We start from the raw sequence: 14,935 nt of genomic DNA, 5'->3' as shown, positions 1-14,935 counted from the left end.
CAGAAGAACATTGTACACAGCATCATCAACACTGAGTGTTGACCTACTGTGATGGACTCTCTCTTCTCACCAATGCAATGGCACAGAAGAGTTCCAGGGAACTCGTGATAGAAGAGGATCTCCAAATCCAAGGGGAAAAACAAAAGAACTGTGGAGTATAGATGCTGATTGAACCATACTATTTCTTTTGTTTTGGGTGCTGTTGTTGTTTTTTTTTCTATTTTGAGGTTTTGCATCACTGCTCTGATTTTTTCTCTTATTTTTTTTGTTTTTGTTTTTGTGGGGCAATGGGGGTTAAGTGACTTGCCCAGGGTCACACAGCTAGTAAGTGTTAAGTGTCTGAGGCTGGATTTGAACTCAGGTACTCCTGAATCCAGGGCCAGCGCTTTAACCACTGCGCCATCTAGCTGCCCCCGATTTTTTCTCTTATAACAGGATTAATGCAGAAATAGGATTGATGTTATTATGTGTATATATATATGTGCGTGTGTGTGTATATATATATGTCTATGTATATAGATATATAGATATAACCTATATCAGATTACCTGCTGTCTAGGGGAGGGGGGAGGGAGGGATAAAAATCTGAAATTGGAAAGCTTGTATAAACAAAAGTTGAGAACTATCTTTACATGTAACGGAAAAAATAAAATACCTTATATGTTAAAAAAAAAGAATATCAAAATATAACGAAACCATAACCCAGACTTCTGTGTCTTATTTCCATCCCTCTATGACCCTTGAAGAGATTTGTATTCCACAAAAACACTTGCTTCATCTCTCTCTATTACATGTAAGGACTTTATTGTTATACGGTGCCTTCTGAATACTCAAAATGTACTGTCTATTCTAGTTTTCTCTTGACTTCTTTGTTTGCACGTTAAACCTTTGTTGAAAATTAAATATATAGTTTTTTTAATCTGCCTGTCTCCTGCAAAAATATAATAAACAGATCAGAGAAAATTAATTTGATAATATCTCCTACAAAAAAATAAAAACAGATCAGAGACATGTCTCTTACAGAACAAAACCAGATCAGAGAACATGATGTCTCCTACAGGATAAACCAGATTAGGGACAGATAGGAAAAACATAATACCAATTCATTGTATCCCAAGAAGAATGAACTATGATCATGTGGAGACCCCTTCCAAAAGGAGCTCTGGGACTCCCTCTTTCTGAGGGTATATAAGGTTTTTTTGTCCACTGGTTACAGAGGGTTATCAGTTTCTATAGTATGATAAATTCAGTCCAGAAGCAAAAGCAGTTTAGAAATTTCAGTTATAACAAGTATGGAAGAAATTCAGAAGCATCATGATAACATTACATGATTCCATAAAAGGGTTTGGCAAGGATGAGGATGCCCAGTTGTTCCCATAAGTTAGGGACTTACTATCCTGAGGAAAGAAGTCACCAGGTAGGGACTTTTATCTGCCAGCTATCTGGGTTTAGTTGAAGGACATTTTTCTCATATTAACCTAAGGTTTCATAAAAATAATTTTGGATAATAAGGTAACTCCATCAAATACAGGTGATCCATACATTCACATTAACAATACCACGTGTTGATCAAAGGGTCTCACTTACCCCTATAGACCAAGGAACTTCTGTTTGGAACCTAACTTTCACAGGAACACCATTTGATAATTCCAATGACCGTAGGATGCCTTCATAACAAGAAAGAAAAGGAGATTGAAGAACAGGAGGATTATGGCACCAAACAGGAGAGAGTGAATGAATCTTCCAAGTCCTCCAGTAGGAAATAAAGGAAATTATATGCCCTGTGTCTTTAGTCTAAAGGCCTGCTCACACCGGCAGTGATTTTGTTGGGATGAGTTTACAGAAAAATAACACTCCTTACTTGGAGAAGCACAGACTTCACCTTGCATTGTAAACATAGCAGCATTCAGGGCCCTTTGGTTCTGGAGCACTATCTCAGCAAAGTCAGGGAATTTTTCTCTTGCATGCTGTGTGAGAACTCAAGGGAAGATTCCCAAAGAGCTGTGATTCAACAATCACAATCAAGGCAGCAGTAGAAGCTGCTCTGCACCCAACTCTTCCTTTGATGGCAATCAGAGGCATACATAGAGGCAAAATAAGGTATTGGGAAAGGTGAGGAGTCAGGGAGATAATAGAATAGTAGGAAGGCCTGTAAGTCCTGAAAAATCTGACAAAAGAATGGAGGTTCACTGTAACAACACATGAGGGATTCCTGTCACAGGAGTACTGATCCATAAATCAAAGTGGAATGGCCAGGCTTCTGTCTGAGTAGGTATACAAAGCCAGAAGGAGAATAGATTCAGGAAGGTTGTAGCCTATTCAACTAGGGGTCTGAGTGGGTGTGGGGTCACATGAGAAGAATTGATCATTATCAAATGGGGGGGCAGAGCTGGCTGTGAAGAAAGCCACCACAAATAAACCACCAGATACCAAAATCAATCTCACCTTGAGGAAAATTCAAAACCATAGGGTGACCTGACAAGGTGGATAGTACACGAATTGTGAGGGCAAGGCTCAGAGTCCTTGGGATGCATACACTCAGACCTCATCCAGATTCTTGGGAATACAGTTTCCTCTGGGTCCCATCTACTTCTTGTCCTTGGGGTTCCAGGGGTATATTGTCTGCAGCAGCTGTTCTCTGCTTAGGGCCTTGGGTGAGTCAAAGTCAAAGATTTTCACTGGGCTAGGCAGTCCAAACCAGTTCAGCAGCCCTTTCCAAGTGTGAGATATGTAGTCAAGGAATCAGTTCTCAGGAGTCTTACAAGAGTCTTTATGGATATGTCTTTCTTTATAGACCCAATCATCTGGTTCAATTAATGTCTCTCCTTCTGATCACTAGGTATCAAAACAATTGATTACATTCCAGAATCCCACATTGATAGGTACTATAAGAGAGTTTAATTAAACCCTTAGAAAAGGATGAACAGATAGCCGCACATTCTTCCCTAAGGGAATTTCACATCCACCCTTAAATCAAAATTAATAACTTCAAGATGTATATAGCCTTCACAAATGATACATAACAACTTTAGATGAAATTCACTCCACTCCACAAGTAGGCCTGAAAATTTCACTCCCATTTAAAAAAGCAAACAAAAAAAAATTTTTTAAACCACAAGGATATTTTACAGGGTATTTTCTTTTTATAGTAACCATTTTTCTATTTTTAATCTAAATATATGATTAAAACAATAACTCTAAATAGCTTAGTTAACAGTATAAGTTCTTAGTTACAGTACTTCAAAAAAAACCGCATGGTGAGCATACCAAATTCTTAACCCATTCATTCTCTTTTTAACAGTACATTTTTTTCTCTAACACCATCTAGATTATAAGAGATTTTGCTTTTATACCATTGCTGGTACAATTGTTTACCAATTTATACACTATAGGAAAATTTAGAAGCATAATACATTAAAACAATATTAAGGCACCCATTCCTAATAAAAACACTAGAGAGCTTAGGAATAGGTGGAGCTTTCCTTAAAATAATAAGCAGTATCTACCTAAAACTATCAGCAAGCAATATAGGTAATAGAGATAAGTTAGAGGCCTTCCCAATAAGATCAGGGGTGAAACAGGGATGTCCATTATCACTTCGATTATTTAATATTGTACTAGAAATATTAGCTTTAACAATCAGAGAAGAAAAAGGAATTAAAGGAATTAGAACAGGCAAGGAGGAAACAAAACTATCACTCTTTGCAGATGATATGATGGTATACTTAGAGAATCCTAGAGAATCAACTCAAAAACTGCTTGAAACAATTAACAACTTTAGCAAAGTAGCAGGATATAAAATAAATCGACATAAATCATCATCATTTCTATACATGACCAACAAAGTCAGCAGCAAGAGATAGAAAGAGAAATTTCATTTAAAGTAATGGTAGACAGGGCAGCTAGATGGCACAGTGGATAGAGCACCAGCCCTGGAGTCAGGAGTACCTGAGTTCAAATCTGGCCTCAGACACTTAACACTTACTAGCTGTGTGACCCTGGGCAAGTCACTTAACCCCAATTGCCTCACTAAAAATAAAAAAAAAAAGGTAGACAATATAAAACACTTGGGAGTCTACCTGCCAAAAACAAAAGATCAAGAATACCAGGGGAATGAATTATAAAAAAAATTTCACAGGAAGGTAGGCTAGCTGCAACAAATCTGAAGCTATATTATAAAGCATCAGTCATCAAAACTATTTGGTACTGTCTAAGAAATAGAGGGAGGATCAATGGAATAGGCTAGGCACAGGAAACACAGTAGTAAATGACACTAGTAATATAGTGTTTGATAAACCCAAAGACTCCAGCTTCTGGGATAGGAACTCGGTATTTGACAAAAACTGCTGGGAAAACTGGGAGATAGTATGGCAGAAACTAGGCATAGACCACTATCTTACAACTTATACTAAAATAAGGTCAAAATGGGCACAAGATTTAGACATAAAAGGTGATCCCATGGGTAAATTAGGAGAGGAAGGAATAGTTTACCTCTTAGATGTTTGGAAAGGAGAACAGTTTATGTCCAAACAAAAGATAGAGAATATTATGAAATGCAAAATGGATGATTTTGATTACATTAAATAAAAAAGTTGTAAAACAGAAGCAATGCATCCAAAATTAGAAGGGAGACAGAAAGCTGGGAAACAATTTTTATGGCCAGTACTTTTGATAAAGGACTCATTTCTAAAATATATCAGGAACTAAATCAAATTTCTAAGAATCCAAGTTATTCCCAATTGAGAAATGGTCAAAGGACAGGAACAGGCAGTTTTCTGATGAAGAAATCAAAGCTATCTATTGCTATATGAAAAAATGCTCTGAATCACTCTTGATTAGAGAAATGTAAATTAAAACAACTCCTCAGATTGACTAATATGACAAAAAGGAAAATAATAAATGTTGGAGAAGCTGTAGAAAAATTGGAACCCTAATGCACTGTTGATGGAACTGCGAACTAGTCCAACCATTCTGGAGAGCAATTTGGAACTATACCCAAAGGGCTATAAAGCTGTGCATACCCTTTGACCCAGCAAAACCATTATTAGGTGTTTTCCCAAAGAGATCATGGAAAAGGGAAAAGGACCCACATGTACAAAAATATTTATAGCTTCTCTTTTTGTGGTGGCAAGGAATTGGAAATTGAGCAGATGCCCATCGAGCAGATGCCCATCAATTGGGGAATGGCTAAACAAGTTGTGGTATATGAATGTAATGGAATACTATTGCACTGTAAAAAATGATGAGCAGGCGGATTTCAAAGAAACCTGGAAGGACTTGCATGAACTGATGAGAACATTGTGCACAGTATCAACAACATTACCTTTTGATCACCTGTGACAGCCATACCATGGTCCAAGATAGTTCCAAAGGATTCATAATGGAAAATGCTCTCCAAACCCAGAAAAAGAAGAACTGTGGAATCTAGATTCAGATCTAAGCAGACTATTTCTATTGTTTTTTTTCTTTTTTGAGGTTTTTCCTTTTTGCTCTGATTCTTATCTCATAACATGACTAATGTAGAAATATGTTTAATGTGATTGTACATATATAACCTATATCAGATTATTTGCTGTCTTGGGGAGGGGTGAGAGAGGAGAGGGAGAGAGAAATATTTGAAACTAGAAATATTATAAAAACAAATGTTGAAAACTATTTCTAAATGTAACTGGAAAATAATAAAATATTTATATGGAAAAAGAGATTAAGAATCTCATCATAAAATATAATGAAAAAACATTATTTGGGGCAGCTAGCCTTTTGCACTATATCATTTTTGAGGTACCTTTTCCTTTTCTTTTTATTTCTTTGCTCAATTATTTCATTAAAATAATAGTAAACAGGGACAGCTAGGTGGTGCAGTGGATAAAGCACCAGCCCTGGATTCAGGAGGACCTGAGTTCAAATCCGGCCTCAGACATTTGACACTTACTAGCTGTGTGACCTTGGGCAAGTCACTTAACCTTCATTGCCCTGCAAAAAACAAAAAACAAAAAACCCCCACAAATATTAGGAATATTTCTTTGTTTTACTTGAAACAAAAACAATTAATTACCAATAAGATGTTCTTAATTTAGTTACATGTGCTTTTGCTCTATACCTTACACAGAAAAATAATTTGTATAATATTTGCCCCATGCTAATAAATTTACTATCATGTCATCCTCATTATCATCCCCTTTACAGAAAAGTAAACTGAGACAGATAGACCTTCCTTGGGGTCACATAGCTTGTAGATTTTTCTTAATGCCAAATCTTTTTAATGTTAAGTCCTAGTTTACCATAATAATCCTGATAGAAGAGCATACAATCAGATCATTTTATTTCTTTTAGGCCAGATTTTGGCTTAAATCAAATCAACTATGGAATTATAATAGCTAATGGTAACATTTTCATTTCTATGGCCTAGTACTCTGTGAAAAACATTATCATTCAAAAAGTCATGTAATTCATTTGTGATAGGCATGTAGTGACAATTTCCCTGCTATGTGAAGATTTGTTTCCTGCTTTTCTCTAAGGAATTGGGACCTCTGCCCCTACCTTTGAAATCAGATAACAAAGTTGAGGTTAGAATGTACAGGCTTTTTTTTTTCTTCCTTACAGTGGCTTCTCTGTCACAAGGGTTTTCTAGCCTGCAGGTAAAGAATTTCATTAAATGTTGACAGGGTGTGCCCTATTTCACAGGAGTTAAATAATTGTTCACTTTGGACAGCACAAGGAGATATTTAAGATTCCATATAATAAGCACATTAACCAATAACCAATATTTTTACCATATTCAATACTTATAGAACATTAGTTTTCATGTCTTTCTAGAGATTTATCCTAAAAGATGGCTAGACATGATTAAGTAGATGATTATCTAACCATGCTAGTTGGGAAACCGAAGACAGAATTCTGAAAGTCATGTTCAGGACTGTATTGTCCAATGGTTAGAGACTGATTTTTTTTTTTCTAGCTCATAACAAAACCAAATCACTGTACTTTACTGAGCATGTGGGTAGATCTTAAAGCCTTAAAATACAGCTGAAGATATTCTAAAAAGTTCTTACTATGGCTATTTCACAGAAAACCATTATTACAGTCAATTAAATTCATAACCCAAAAGAATTTAAAGACTCCTCATTCTGAGAATATCTCTAATACAATGAACTATTAAACTGTTGGGCACTTTTCCTTTACATATTACAAATCACATAACTGAGGTAATAGCTTAAACTGAAAACATTTCCTAACAGAGCATCATATTAATAAATTTCACTTAAAATGAGATCAGAATTTATTCAATTACACCTGAATCTATTTTCCAAATGATATCATATAGAACCTCAATTGATAATTTCATTTTAGTATTAATTCAGCCGAGAACTATATATTCTAAGCATTTTCATACTTTTCCTGTGTTTTTTGTTTAAGCTATTCCACTACAAAAGATTTAAAAACTCTCAGTATGTAACAGATTTTACTTGACTTTTGGTTTGTATGAATCCCCAAATTTCTTAACTAGATGGCCTAATCACACTGACCTTTTTGATGATTTCTTGCTGACACAAAACTTTTCCTTTTCCCTATAGTCATTATACTCCATCTTATTCTTGGTTTTACCTTTTGTAATATTATGTTACAATATCTCTTTTCCTTAATTGTGGTAACTGTCAAGTCTTATGTGATTCCAAATCTGGTTCCTTGGAACTTGAACTCTACTTTCCAAGAGTTTGTTGCTTTCCTTCCCTTGAACTGGACCCATTGGGTTTTATTTACAACATTCTGAGCAGTTTTAATTAAGGTATTTCCCTTATGACATGACCATTATTCTATTTTACTTTTGTTCTATGGTTTTAATAGAGCTGGGAAATTTTCATTTATGCCTTCTTGAAATGTGGCATGCATATTTTTGTTTTTCACTGTTTTCCTGTAGTCCATGGATTACTAGTTTATTTTCCCTTGACTTGTGTTCCACATTATTTTTAGAGTCTTATTTTAGAGTCTTCTGTGTATTTATTGTTTTACAACAGAATGTCCAACGCAAATCATCATAACTGTCAAATAGTCAGCTGTGCAAAATATTATATATAGTGCTTAAGTACAAAAGGGGGACATGATTTAAAAAAATACTTAAACTCAAATTTATGGTCCTACAAAAAGAGCATCTAAACTAGAAGGTCTAAGTTCATCTGCCTCTTTGAACCCACAATAACTGTTATTTTCCCCAAAACCAATAGAATTGATACACTGAATCATCATCAGTTTCACTGTGTGAATAATGGATCACAATCAATGAGCTCCTTTTTTCTAAGAGCTTTTCTTGGCTCCTCTACAAACATTATCTTTTCTGGATAAAAAAACAACAGGAATTTCTTGAAGGTCAATACTCCAAAATGCTAAGTATGATTAAGTATTCTGCATTACCTATATTCATTAGTTTTATTTTTAGTTAGGGTATACTTAGATTACTATCTTCAATTAATAATACAGGAAAAACATGAAAGTTTCACCCATGCCTCTAAGAATATTGGACCGGGCACCCTTGAAGAAAGCTTTGTCAGTCTTGGAAGGCAGAGCCAAGATGGCAGAGGAAAGGCAGTAAACGCTCAGAGCTCCTAACACAATAACTCCAAAAACTCCAAACATAGACATAAGACAACTCCTAGAGCAGCAGAACCCACAAAAAGTTGGCCTGAGATCTTTTTCCAGCCAAAGAGAGCTTAGAAGTTCAACAGGATGGGGCTGCAGTGCCTGAATGGGCGTTGAGTCCAACCCTGCCAGAGAAATTTAACCCCAAGCCTCCAAACAAGCTACAGCACCAGTATCTTCTAGAACTAAGCTCATAGTCTGGTAAGAGGGCAGAAGAGCTGTCGGGGTGGGGGGTGGGTGGGCTACAGGGGTTTTAGTAGGCACTGAGGGGGAATTCAGTTGTCCTACCTCTGTGGGGAACCAAGAGAAAGCTTGAGTGGCAGAGACCCAGGTGGGAAAGGGGTTCAGGCTCATCAGAGCTAACAATCAGCAAAAAAATAGTGTTGCCTGGTTAAATAGCAAGTTGGCCTGGGGATATTTTCAGACCAGATCGTAGGCCACGTGAGAGAATAACCTTCCCCTCCTTAAATCATACCACGTGGGACCCTCTGAAGCTTGGCACTGTGAAGCCTGGAAGCAGTGCCCCCACTTTAAGAAGGAGTTAAAAGTCAAGAAATAGGCAGGCAAGATGAGCAGGCAAAGAAAGATGCAAACCGTAGAACGTTTCTTCAGTGACAAGGAAGATTGAGGTGCACCTTCAGCAGAGGATAGCAACATCAGGGCTCCTACATCCAAAGATTCCAAGCAAGCTGTGAATTGGTCTCAGGCCATAGAGGCACTCAAGAAGGACTTTGAAGATAAAGTAAGAAAGGTAGAGGAAAAAATGAACAGAGAAATGAGAATGATGAAGGAAAGTCATGAGAAAAAAGTCAACAGCTTGAAAAGCCAAATGGAAAAGGTGATACAAAAGCAATGTGAAGAAAATAATTGCCTAAGCATTAGGATTGAACAAATGGAAGCTAGTGACTTTATGAGAAACCAAGACACAATAAAGTAAATACAAGTGAATAAAAAAATAGTATCTTCTTGGAAAAACAGCTGACCTGGCAAATAGATCTAGGAGAGATAAATGGAAAATTATTGGACTACTTGAAAACCATGATCGAAATAAGGGCTTAGACATTGTCTTCCAAGAGATTGTCAGGGAAAATTGCCCTGATTTTCCAGAATCAGAAGGTAAAATAGAAATTGAAAGAATCAACCAATCACCTCCTGAAAGAGATGCCAAAATGAAAACTTCCAGAAATATTATAGCCAAATTCCAGAGCTTCCAGGTCAAGAAGAAAATATTGCAAGCAGCAAGAAAGAAACCATTCAAATACTGTGGAGCCACAGTCGGGATGGCACAGAATCTAGCAGCTTCTACATTAAATGATCAGAGGGAATGTAATATGATATTCCAGAGGGCAAAGGAATTGGGATTACAACCAAGAATCACCTACCCAGCAAAACTGCGTATAAACTTTCAGGGGGAAAAAATGGGACTTCAATGAAAAAGAGGACTTTGAGGTATTTGTAATGAAAAGACCTGAACTGAATAGAAAATTTTACTTTCAAATTCAAGACCCTAGAGAAGCATAAAAAGGTAAACAGGAAAAAGAAATCATGAGAAATGTTAAAAGGTTAAATTGTTTACATTCCCACCTGGGAAGATGATATGTCTAACTCATAAGAGCTTTCTGAGTATTAGGGAAGATGATAGGAATAAATTTAGACAGAGGGCACTAGTGGGATGATATCTGCAAAGCATTTATTTATGTTTATCTTTTTTTGTAGGGCAGTTGGGGCTGAGTGGCATGCCTGGGGTCACAGAGTTGGTGAGTGTCTTGTTTCTGAGGCCAAATTTGGGATTGGGTCCTCCTGGGTCCAGGGTGGGTGTTTTGTCCACTGTATCACCTAGTTGCCCCATGATGGCATCTTCAGGATAAAATTGAGGGGGGGAGAGGATTGCACTTGGGGATGGGGAAGGGGTGAGATAGAATGTGGTGAAATCTTACATTAAAGAAGCAAGAAAGGGCCTATGAAGTGGGGGAGAGATGGGGGAAGAGGGGGGAAGTGAATGAGCCTTATACTCATCAGAATTAGCTCAAAGACATTAATCCTGTCAGAGTTGGCCAACACTCAATTGGCTGGAATAATCTATCTAACCCCACAGGAAAGGAGGAAGGGAAGGGGATAAGGAGGGAGTGAAAAAGGAAGGGAGGGCAGAGCAGGATAGGGGGCAGTCAGAAGCAAAATACTTTTGAGGAGGGATAGGGTAAAGGAAGATGGAAAATAGAGTAATGAACAGGATGGAGAGAAATAGTTAACAACAGTAATTGTGAAAAAATTTTGAAACAGATGCAAGACTAATGTAAAATGATGATTTATGGTGATGATGATTGAGGATTGATAGATTGATGATAATTGGGGGAAGATGCGGATCGATTGATGAGAATTATTTGATGATAAGTACTGATAGATGATGAGGAGAATTGAATGAAGAAGATGAGCATTGATTGAAAATAATTAGGACTGACTGAAGATTATGATGAGGATTGGCAGATGAGGATGGCAAAATGTACGGTATTTACTCTGCTGGGCTATTGTGAAGAAAATTCTTTGTCAAGTTTAAGGTACTATATAAATGTTATCTATTACTGTTGTTGCAATCCTCAACCTCATGGGTTTATTGTAAGGAGATCTCTCTTTAAAGTACTATAAAAATGTTGTTTACTATTAAAAATGATGAGCAAGATACTATCAGAAAGACCTGGAGGGATCTGCATGAGCTCATGCAAAGTGAAATGGACTGTATACAAAATAACAGTAATATTGTGAAATGACCTGCTGTGAATTACAGTTATTTTCAGCAATGCAATCATCCAAGAAAACTCTGACAGTCTTATGAAAAATGCAATCAATCTACAGAGAGAGAACTGATGGTACTTGAATACAGATTGAAACATAATTTTTTTGTTAGTTCCTTTATTGGAAATAAAAAAATGATGAGCAGGATGGTATTAGAAAAACCTGAAAAGACATACATGAACTTATGAAGAGTGAAATATACTGTATACAAAGTAACAGCAGTATTATAAAATGAACTGCTGTGAATAACTTGGTTATTTTCAGCAATGCAATAATCCAAGATAACTCTGAAGGACTTTTGAAAATTACAATCCATCTACAGAGAAAGAACTGATGGTATCTGAAAACAGATTGAAGCATAATTTTTTGATAGTTCCTTAATCTGAAGTTTTGGTTTTGTCTGTTTTCTTTCACAACCTGGCTAATGTGGAGATGTTTTACATGACTACTCATGTATAACTTATATTGAATTGCTTGAGTTCATTGGAGGGGGTGGGAACGGAGGGAGGAAGAGAAGTTGGAACACAAAGTTTTAAATAAATTGATGTCAAAATCTGTTTTTACATGTTATTTGGGAAAATAAAATATCATATATACATAAGATAAAAGAAAGCTTTGCCACCCTCATCTTTAGCAATGTTCCTCCAGTAGTCAATTGTCCCAGTGTACATGATATCAGCTCCTTTGCACCCAGACTGCATCATCATTTGCCACCTTGCTGTATCAAAGGGACAGGAAACCATACCTGCTAATGCAGTCACTATTTGTGCAATCATCCAACTTATCACAATGTAATGTTTAAAATCTAGCTGTGATGTCTAAAAAGTCTAAAGTGTGGTTGCCTTAAATTAGAAGCTTTAGCACCAGTCTTTGGGCATTTATTAAGGCATACTAGGTATTAGGAAAAAAAGGACATGCGGAGTTAAGAAAAGGCCTATCTAGCCTGGTCTGGTTCTTTCTCAAGTCTTCTGCCATGAGCCTGCTTCAACCATGAACCCCCTGAGCAAACTGAGTGTGGAAGCTTTTTATAGGCCTGGAGGAGAGGCAGTCCTTTCTCACTGTTTCAAGCTGATTGGTTAGTGTCATCCAAAATCATTGGTTCACTGGACTTGAAGGTGGTCTCTTGTTGAGTTCAAAGTCCTTAGCTTCTGAGAACAATACCTTCTTAAGGGCTGGCCAGGTGTGGTTACAATCTAATTAAATTTAATTAGGCTAATCTTCAAAGTCAATCACTCTCACTTAATTCAATCAGTGTAGATTAATCTTCAGGTGGGCCTTGGAGTATCTGCCAAATCCCATTATTTTCTCACAACAATATGTTTTTCTTTCAGATCTGGGAGCATACCTTTTGCTGTATCATAGATTTTGAAGTAGGCCGCTCTATAGATAATAATACCCTGCACTGAGACATTGAAACCTTGATACAAGCCATGAATTCCATCAGACTTGGTGATTTTTTGCAAGGCAGTCTCCCAGGCCTTTGAATTCTCTTTCAGTGCCAGATTTCCCAACATCAGCTGTGAAGCATGTTGTTGCAAAATCCAAGGGGTAGACAAAACAGAGAGAAGTTGCTCCAGCTATACCACTAGAGGCAAGATTGCCAACAAAATACCTTCAAAATTGTGTGTGCTTGTCCACTCCTCCCAAAAACATCTGCTTATACTTATCCTTTAAAGCAAAGTTAAGGACTTAGGTGGGGAAATATCTGATGACATTTGCTAAATTCCTCACCAGAAGGAAAGCATCCCTTGTTTCTTTGGAAAATCAGACTATACAATTCATTATGCCTTTGTACTGCTTATCTGTAGCAGTTTTTTTACTTTCATACTTCATCTGCAATAGTAGGGTTTTTTTTTTTAATTTTTTTTTTAGTGAGGCAATTGGGGTTAAGTGACTTGCCCAGGGTCACACAGCTAGTAAAGTGTTAAGTGTCTGAGGTCGGATTTGAACTCAGGTACTCCTGACTCCAGGGCCGGTGCTCTATCCACTGCACCATCTAGCTGCCCCTGCAATAGTAGTTTGACTCTCTCTATGGGGCCACTGCAGTCTTGGAGATAGTAGTGGCAATGCCATCGGCCAGTAAGTCCTTGGTGAAGGAGATGGCTTTTTCTGTCATGGTTATGGATGTTGGAAAAAGAAAGCTAGTGAGAAAGGGCCAAAGTTGAAGAACTCATTGCTGTCTGCACAGCCACTTGCTACAGCTCCCCCCAGAAGGTCACATTATTTGTTTTTGATGGCACACACCTTACATTGTCCTTTTAAAAAATCTTGATATTGTTCTAATATGCCTTATTTTCATATGGAGTCATTGATTTCTGTTTATTCTATTCTAATTTTCAAGAAGTCAAAATTTTGACTAAGGTATCAATTCTTCCAATTATAACTTTATAACACTCATTTTGTGTCTTTTATTTAATTTATTCCAAGTCCTCTGGTAATCATTGTGGTCAAGCCATTCTTTTCTGTGACTTTCTACTTGGATTTTTGCAGTTTCTTCTTAGGCTTCTTTCAAGCCAGAATATTTCTTCACTGTGTTTGATGTTTTCTTCTGTTTATTCATCTTTCCAGACAGGTTCTAGATTAAGATATTGTTCTTGGATCATACTCTACTTCCCCCATACTTTTGCATGGAGTGAGCAGGCTCCCATTGGTCTGATTTGGTATTTAAGACTATGCCCCACCCTCTCTGCCAGAATCAGTTTCCTTATTATTTGACTTAGGTTTGAGCCTCAACCCCTTCTCTGATTCCTTTTTCCTTGCACAATCTAAAAATCCAACTTTAACTCCAACCAAATGTTATTGATTATACTAGTAGTAGTCTTGCTGAAAGACCTTAGGTACTTTGCATCACAAATAATATCCTGGACTTATCTCTTACTGTGGCTCCTGCTGTAGCTTGGGTTTTGGCTCCTTGGGCATTGCCCCCCCTCCTGTGTGCTGAATTAGACATGGGCTACCTACCTCCTTGTCTGTCACTGACTCCTCCTCTGGCATGTAATCTCTTTATACTGAGTAATTATGAGGACTGAAGAAAGCCATGAGAAGCTTTATGTGAAATGATGCTAAATGAAGTAAGCAGAACTAGAAAAAATAACAATATCTACAACAATATAAATGGAAAGAGCAACAGCAAAAAACCTGAATACTGGGTAATTGTAATGACCAATTTTGACCCTAAAGAGGAAGTAAAAATGTTTAGTCTCTCTTCTTGCAAAGATTGGGGACTATAAATGTGGAACATTGTATATACTGTTAAACTTAGTTCACATGTAGGTTTGTTTTGCTGAACTGTTTTTGTCATTCTTTTTGTTGTTCTTTATTATTTAGATTGGCTAATTTAGTAGTGCAGTGGAAAATATCTTTAGAAGTAAAAGTGATGTAAAAAACTTTTTTAAATAAAAGGGCCATACTAAATTATCTCTAACATCTCTTACATCTTTATATCTGGTAGACTATGATCTCTCTGTGAGTTGAGAACCAAGATGGGCACAACCAGGAGGAAGTATGAATG

At 36.9% G+C, this 14,935-nt stretch overlaps 1 pseudogene; it reads right to left on the bottom strand.

The window, feature by feature from the left end:
• Positions 1-8,463: 8,463 nt before the first annotated feature.
• LOC122738773 lies at positions 8,464-13,540 on the bottom strand (annotated as a pseudogene).
• Positions 13,541-14,935: the final 1,395 nt, after the last annotated feature.

This window comes from Dromiciops gliroides, chromosome 2 (genome assembly GCF_019393635.1).
Source record: "Dromiciops gliroides isolate mDroGli1 chromosome 2, mDroGli1.pri, whole genome shotgun sequence".
In the NCBI taxonomy this organism is placed as follows: Eukaryota; Metazoa; Chordata; class Mammalia; order Microbiotheria; family Microbiotheriidae; genus Dromiciops; species Dromiciops gliroides.
This window is presented reverse-complemented; position numbering and strand designations above follow the sequence as displayed.